The sequence below is a fragment of the Apodemus sylvaticus genome, chromosome 10 (genome assembly GCF_947179515.1).
Source record: "Apodemus sylvaticus chromosome 10, mApoSyl1.1, whole genome shotgun sequence".
NCBI classification, from domain to species: Eukaryota; Metazoa; Chordata; class Mammalia; order Rodentia; family Muridae; genus Apodemus; species Apodemus sylvaticus.
In genome coordinates this window covers 53,993,514-54,000,800 of record NC_067481.1, presented here as the reverse complement: position 1 = coordinate 54,000,800, position 7,287 = coordinate 53,993,514, and the positions used below count along the sequence as shown (strand labels likewise).

At 43.1% G+C, this 7,287-nt stretch overlaps 1 pseudogene; it reads right to left on the bottom strand.

Moving 5' to 3' along the window:
* Window positions 1–3,607: 3,607 nt before the first annotated feature.
* On the bottom strand, window positions 3,608–7,029 carry LOC127694401 (snRNA-activating protein complex subunit 3-like; annotated as a pseudogene).
* Between the last annotated feature and the right edge of the window lie 258 nt (window positions 7,030–7,287).

The window sequence follows — 7,287 nt, the reverse complement described above, 5'->3', positions numbered from 1 at the left end:
ATATGCTGAAATGCTAGGATGGGCAGGCTGTGCTCTCTCTGATGGAGGGCACCAACTATGCAACCCAGAAACTTACCTAATTAACAATGTATGTGGAGGAAGGAGTTAACCCTCCCAGTGGGAGGTGTCTCTGAGGGAAGCAGCCTCAAGCTGCAGGTGCTAGTTTTTGCAAACACTGGTCAATCATTAGTAAACACTCATACGTGGACCACAGAAAGGCTTTGTCATTCCTCTGATCCTCACTGGGGAAGGTTTTGCCATTGCCATGGGTCTGAAGTACTGGGGTCCTTAACATGGCTGTGCCCATGTTGACAATACCCATTCAGCCAGGACTGCCTCCATTCCCCACACAAATATATGAGCAAGAAAAATAAAACAACATACTATACTTCCCCCAATTTAAGCAAAGAAGTTAGTCTTCACCCTTTGTCCTCCCCTCAGATAATACTGATAATATTGGAAGTTGTAGAAATGACTTATTATTGTTCTAATCTATCTCTATGGTTCTAAGCTTAGTCACTCATTACAAGATGAATCGTATCTCAAAATTTATATACATATTATATATATATGTTCTCACCCTCATTACCATTACCTCCAAATGTAACTACTTGGAAATCAGTGTCTCAAAGCAATTAAGTTAAAATGAGTTTCTTAGGACATTTGTTAATCTAATCTGGGTGAACCCAGATATATCTAGGGAAAATTCGTGTGGAAACACATGGAAAAAGCCATCTTCAGTCCAGTAAAAAGGTATCCAGGGAAGCCAACCCTGCCAATTTCTTGATTGAGGATTTCCAGCCTCTAGAATTGTAAGACTTTCCATGCTGACACCACCCAATCCACAGTACAATAGAACTAAACAAATACACTGGAACATAAACTTCAACAAAGACACTGGAACACAGATCTCAACAAAAACACTGCCCAAAATAAAGAAAAGGGGGACCCACACCTGTATTCTTCGCACTGGCTCTGTCTGCAATGGCCATGTGTATGGGGAAGCAGGGGCTCCCAGCTGAGCTGACTGTGCCTGCTGGCAGCTTGTCCTTGCTGCTCTGCAATGCCTAGAGAGGGTCTAGTGTTGCGGCCAGCCCCGGCGATGGCCAGGTCCCTCAGAGGAGACAAGGAATGGGTGAAGGAGAAATGAATCAGGCACAGTGGTGGGAGAAATCTTACATCCTCACCAAATGGCAGTCAGAGTGCTTCTTTATTTACATGAACTCAGTAGGCAGGGATAGATGCATGTTGTTCCAAAACAAAGATCATATCATTTTTGTCCCCAGACACATGTTTTAAATTCCTCTTGGTCATAAGTTAACCATTGGTCATAAGGTCATCATTGATAAACCATGACAGAACAGAGTTATCTTTTATAACTATATACCCTCATCAGTTCCATAACTCAATTTTTAAGAATCTAGAGTCATATTTTGCCAAAGCATGACAGCCCATTCTCAGGCTTGTAGCTTTTGAGGTTTAAAGGGCACTAGACAGGAAGAAAAATCTCCAAGCCAGCCTGGTCATGTCCTGAGCAGTGTATTATCAACTCTCTCTCTCTCTCTCTCTCTCTCTCTCTCTCTCTCTCTCTCTCTCTCTCTCTCTCTCTCTCGATTTATTTATTGTGTATGTATACAGTATTCTGCCTGCATGTCTCCTACAAGCCAGGAGAGGGCACCAGACCTAATTATAGATGGTTGTGAGCCACCATGTGGTTGCTGGTAATTGTACTCAGGACCTGTGGAAAAGCTGCCAATGCACTGAGTCTCTGAGCCATCTCTCAGGCCCCATATTATCAGCCCTTAATGATCAGAGCTTTAATTATCCTTAGACCCAAGGCAGTCCGAAGCTGCTGCAGTTATTATTTAATTTCCGCTATAATACAATGTTTACATTTTATACATTAGTAGTACTCCATTCTTTTATTTATTCACATAATTCTTTGTCCATTTTTACATATTATATTTATCATATATATATAATTCACATATCATATATATAATTCACAAATATATTTACTCACATAATTCTTATAATTAGTTATAAGCCCCAGTATAGGGCAGTGATAACTCCACCAATCTGATTTTGTTGCTGTATCTTCTCCCCCAGGGGCATACCATATGCAGCTCCTGGTCTTTTTTTTTTTTTGGTTTTTTGAGACAGGGTTTCTCTGTGTAGCCCTAGCTGTCCTGGAACTCACTCTGTAGACCAGGCTGGCCTCGAACTCAGAAATCTGCCTGCCTCTGCCTCCCAAGTGCTGGAATTAAAGGTGTGTGCCACCACCGCCCAGCCCCCAGTTCTGTCTTATATGTCACATAATTGCCTGAGTGTGTAGTAAGAAGAGGCTCTTAACCTGGTCTGCTGCCAATTCCTCCAGCCCATGGAATCTTATTTACCTTTTTAAGTTTACTTTACTCTAATTATCTTGTTCCTAAGTACAGGAACAGATGTTTCAAGAGTATCTTGGAGTCAGAGCTTCATAAAGAGATCTCTAGCATCTTTATTTGAGTCACAACATCCAGGGTGTAAGGAAGGCCTTCAAGTAGATCAGAGAAGGATATCTCCCTAAAGCTGGATAGGTAGCATGCTTTATCCCCTCCTCCCCTGCCCCTGTAGACTTCATTGGTTTATTTATATGATAAATTGTTTGTTCTTAGCCATCCAGAGAAATGTACGAGTCGGCTGAATTTAATTTAAACCTAGGACAGAGAAAGTAATAGCTCAAAGTCATGTAATTTTCTACCCCAAAAGTTTCCACAAAATATTTTGGCAGATTTGTTTAGAAGTGTTCTTTTTCTATAGCTCGGAATGAGAAGCCTTTGCTATCATAAGGGGGAAGACGAGTGGAAGAGCTGAGCCAGGAAAGAGCTTTTCTTCTTAGCAATTGTTCCCTGACCAACAGCAGTCTTATGAAAGTGAGCCAAGCTTCACGGTATGTCCGTGGCGACGTGGAGTCCGCCAGTGTTTTCTCCAGCTGTGCTTTAACTGATATTCTGAACTCAGTCCATCTATCTCTGTGACTGTCAAGGAATGTGGCCTCACTAATACTGTGAGCCTGACTTAGATTCATTGTCATCTCATGTGCCTAATGTCTGCTTTGAAAATATAAGAGCCCAATGTTAAACTGTAACAACTTGTGACATTGTGTTGCTTATCAAATAATTTGCTTTTAATTTCTCCTTACCACAAATATTTGAAGGGTCTTTACCTTGGAAGCCCCACAGTAGAAGATGTAGCTCTCACATCTTTCATAAGATTCCTTTAAAAAGACTATCTATCATACATGATGGATTATTAACTGCATTCTATCATTAGCAAAATCCATTCAGGGTACAAAATTCATAGGACTTGGAGAAAAGAATCAGAAGTTGTGTTTCTGACAAGGTTTATATATTCAAAATACAAAAAAAACATTTCTACATCTCAGTAACATAAACAACTTAAGTAAAAAGCCATAACAACCCCTTATAATAAATAATGTAATATTAACTAAACTGTAGTAGGAAGTATATATATACATATACATCTTTGTGAATATATATGCATATATATATGTACATATATATATGTATATATATGTATATATATGTATATATATATAGTGTTACTAATTAAAGGTTACTGGGTCAGCATAAGGATAAGCAAGGAGTCCCCTACTTGGTTGCCTTTGGAATCACAGTGGAGCGTTCTGAAGCATGGACCCTGTGGTGCAAAGGTGTCATTGTCCATCACTCATCCAGCTGTATACATCTTACAGACAAAACATTTATTTTCTGGTCCATAGCCAATGTTTCTTGGTAAGAAAGGGATAAAGTGTTCTAACCAAGCAGTCGTCATGATGCACAGCCTTATGTCTGTGATGACAACAATATGCTCATCGTCTCCCTGGTGACAGTATAAGTAAGGAAAGCCAAGTTTAATATGCAAGTCATTAAATGTGAAATCTTCCATTCTAGCAGTCTGAAATTTTCCATATTCTCGATCATGGGACTCTGACCACTCTGTAATAGTTCTGCTCAAGTCTCTGCATTCCGGGTATCTTTTGTCATTGAAAAAATGGTCCTTCAAAATAAAAAATAAATTTAAAAAGAGTTGACTTGTATAGGTCTTTGCTGCTGTGCTCAGGGCTTGGTCTGGGGCATTGCTGAATTCTCCCCAATCTGGAGGTCACCGACTCAGCAAATTGAATCTCTCAGTTTTGTGAGCTTCTTGCTGCCCAATACCAACATTGTCTGCTATGGTTTGTGCTTTGTGTTTATTAAATACAACAGGATATAAGATGTTCACAGATAGGATAAACTCTCCTTCTTCAATCATGTCTGCTGGATTTTTAGGGTTTTTTTCTTCCTAGTGCGTGAGATTCCATTTCATAAGCAAATGTTTCTTGTCTACAGAAATAGATGTTTTCTAAGATCTCCTTCCTTGCACATAAAGTCACTAAGTCAGTGTTCTCTGGGAGGCATCTCAGTTTATCAAGGCTGCACACGGCCCTCAGCTCTGCCGCCGCCTCTAGACTGCAGCCCAGGTTGCAGGCTACTGAAGCATCCTCAAAGCCCTCGTTGGATGCCCCTCTCTCTGTCGGCTGCGGCTGCCTGCGGTTCACTCAGGGACAAATCCCGGGCCCCTGGCCGGCTGCACCACAGTTCCCCAAAGGCAACCACGTGGAACACGCGCGTGTGCAACTCGGGAAGCTCGTACTCTGGCGCTCAGGGCTTTCTTGGGAAAGCTTAGAAGCAGTACCCCCGGGAGAAGGCATAAATGATTCATAAGAAAGTTCCATCAATTCAATATTCCCAAGCTGTACAAATATTGAAAGTCTCCCAAGCATGGAACACGTGGAGATCAAGATCAAAAGTGGAAGACGGCACGATATCACTGGGCTTAGCTTTGGGGGATCTCTGTCGAGCAGCTGTGCTGGCTTTATGGCTTTCACAGTTTCCATTAGACATGGCTGTGCCAGGCTAGTGATGACTGTCAGTGACAGTACACACGGTGTCACCTTCCCTTGTCCAGGATCCTGCCTGAGCCTTGCCACGGTTGTAGTCAAATGGGCCTCTTCCTAGTGTCGGCTCAGGAGAACAGTGAGCTCTGCTTCCTCTGGCTCTAAAACTCTCAGTTATAAAAGGAAGGAAGACATGCTAAGAGGCCGCGTGTGGGGTTTCTCCTGAAAACCTGAATTTGGGTCTTCTTTACCATCTGAGGATTGCTCCCAGCATTTTGGAAGCTGAGACAAGAAAATCTGGAGTTCAAGGCCAGACTGGGTCACATAGCCAGACAGACCCTGGCACTGGATTCAACCCCAGCACCAATAAATACATTCTTAAGAAAGTTCACATGCCTTCCCCACATAAAGCCCTTACAAGGCACGGCATGATCTATAGATCCAACCCTTACTGGACTCCCTGACATCATCGTGGGCCTTTCTTCCTTTTTTGATTGAAATCAAAATATCCAAGTGTCTTCAAAGGTCAGTAACTTTTGGTTCCTTATTGCTTTCTTCCTCTCCGATGGAGTCTGCTTGTTCCTTCAAAGCAGAGTGTGTGCTCTGCCTCCTACTCACCATCACGTTGCTTCCCCCTCCAGAGTTCCCCTCTCTGAGCAGAGCTGACAGATTTTTGTGGTCAAGGACACAGACTGAGTATGAATCCAAGGCACTTTGTAGCTTCCTCATTGGCAAAACAAAGATGGTGGTGGTGGTGGTAACGGTGATGACGGTGATGATGATGATAATGCCAATGCCCTGATTATGAGAATGATCAGATGTAATTATGGAACGTGCTCCAGATGGAACCTGGTGTGCAGGCTCGCCATGATTATTTCAGTTGTTGTAGAAAATATTTACTCCCACTCAGGGGCTTCTACCCCGCCTCAATTTCATCATTCAGTTCCTCGATAAAAGACATATGACTTTTATATTTATAATAAGCCTTAATCAGCACCAGACTGGGCAGACATTTACCCTCTATGCTATTAGAATCTATTTCCCCATCATTAACCCCATTTTATAACCTACCGTGTTCCATCTGGGCAGCTCTTAACTCCAATCGCCAGCCCTCGTGGCCATGTTTTTATGACTCACCTGCCCCACGGTGGCTTCCTTCTCTCTCTCCCTTCCTCTCTCACCTCATGGTCTCCTCAGGCCCAGGAGCCCAAGAACCCCACCTGTCTCTCTTCTGTCCCACTAATGACTGTGGACATCTTTATTTACCAATCAGTGATAACTTTGGAGCCAAGGTTACATGGCATTACTTGGACTGTCACTTGGGTATGTGCAGACTCTCTAGTCCCTGGGTGGCAACCGGGCCTTGGGGGCCAGTATATAGCATTACAATACAAGTAAAGCGCAAACCTCAACAAGTTGCTATTGTTATTACATCCTGTGAGCATATTACAAGTGTCTGTAGGGCAGTAGCATAAATGGATGCCCAACTGTAAGAAGTCTAAATATATCTGAGATGATTCCCAACCCTGTTTACATTCACAGACTTTGTCTGCTCACCTGGGATTTTCCTCACATATCAGAGGCTGAAGGAGCCAGTGGTCTTCCCTGGACCAAAATTGATACCTTTACCCACAGGTTGCCTAGATCTGCAGAGGAAGAGTGGATGGAAGTTGGTTCTGGACCCAGACTCCTATATAATTGTCAACACACACACACACACACACACACACACACACACACACACACCACGCCCCTGCAATCCCTCAGACTCACATCTGCTTTAACGAACACATTTCTCTCCTATAATCCCTGCTGGCTTGTTTGGATGTAGGACCTTCATGGAAAATTTGGGTATGACGGTCTTTGTGGTTTTGGCATCTTCTGCATCTTTTATAGTCTTACTTCTGGTGGTCTGATCCTTAGAAGAGTGTATCACCTGGGAGCTTGCTAGATTTTCAGACTGTACCATATCAAATTTACAGAATCAGAGTCTGACCAGACTCCCCACAGGGTAGAGCCTTCCCAGCGGTGATCAAATGACAATAGCTCCTCTGGTAGGAGTAGTACTGCTCACTGCCCTCCTCCATGCTGGCTTTTGTCTGGCTGGAGTTTGATGGGGTCTTCTTTGTGCTGTCAGTCTCCATGAGTTCACAGATGTATCTACCTGGTGTCTGGAAAACACTAGTTTCCTAACAGTTACCCACAGCCCCTGGCTCTTACAATCTTGTGCCCCCTCTACATAGATTCCAGAGTCTTGAGAGGAGGGGCGTGATGCAGATGTCCCATTTAGAGCCGGGTATTCTCTATAAGAGGTCCCTCGTGTGTGTGTGTGTGTGTGTGTGTGT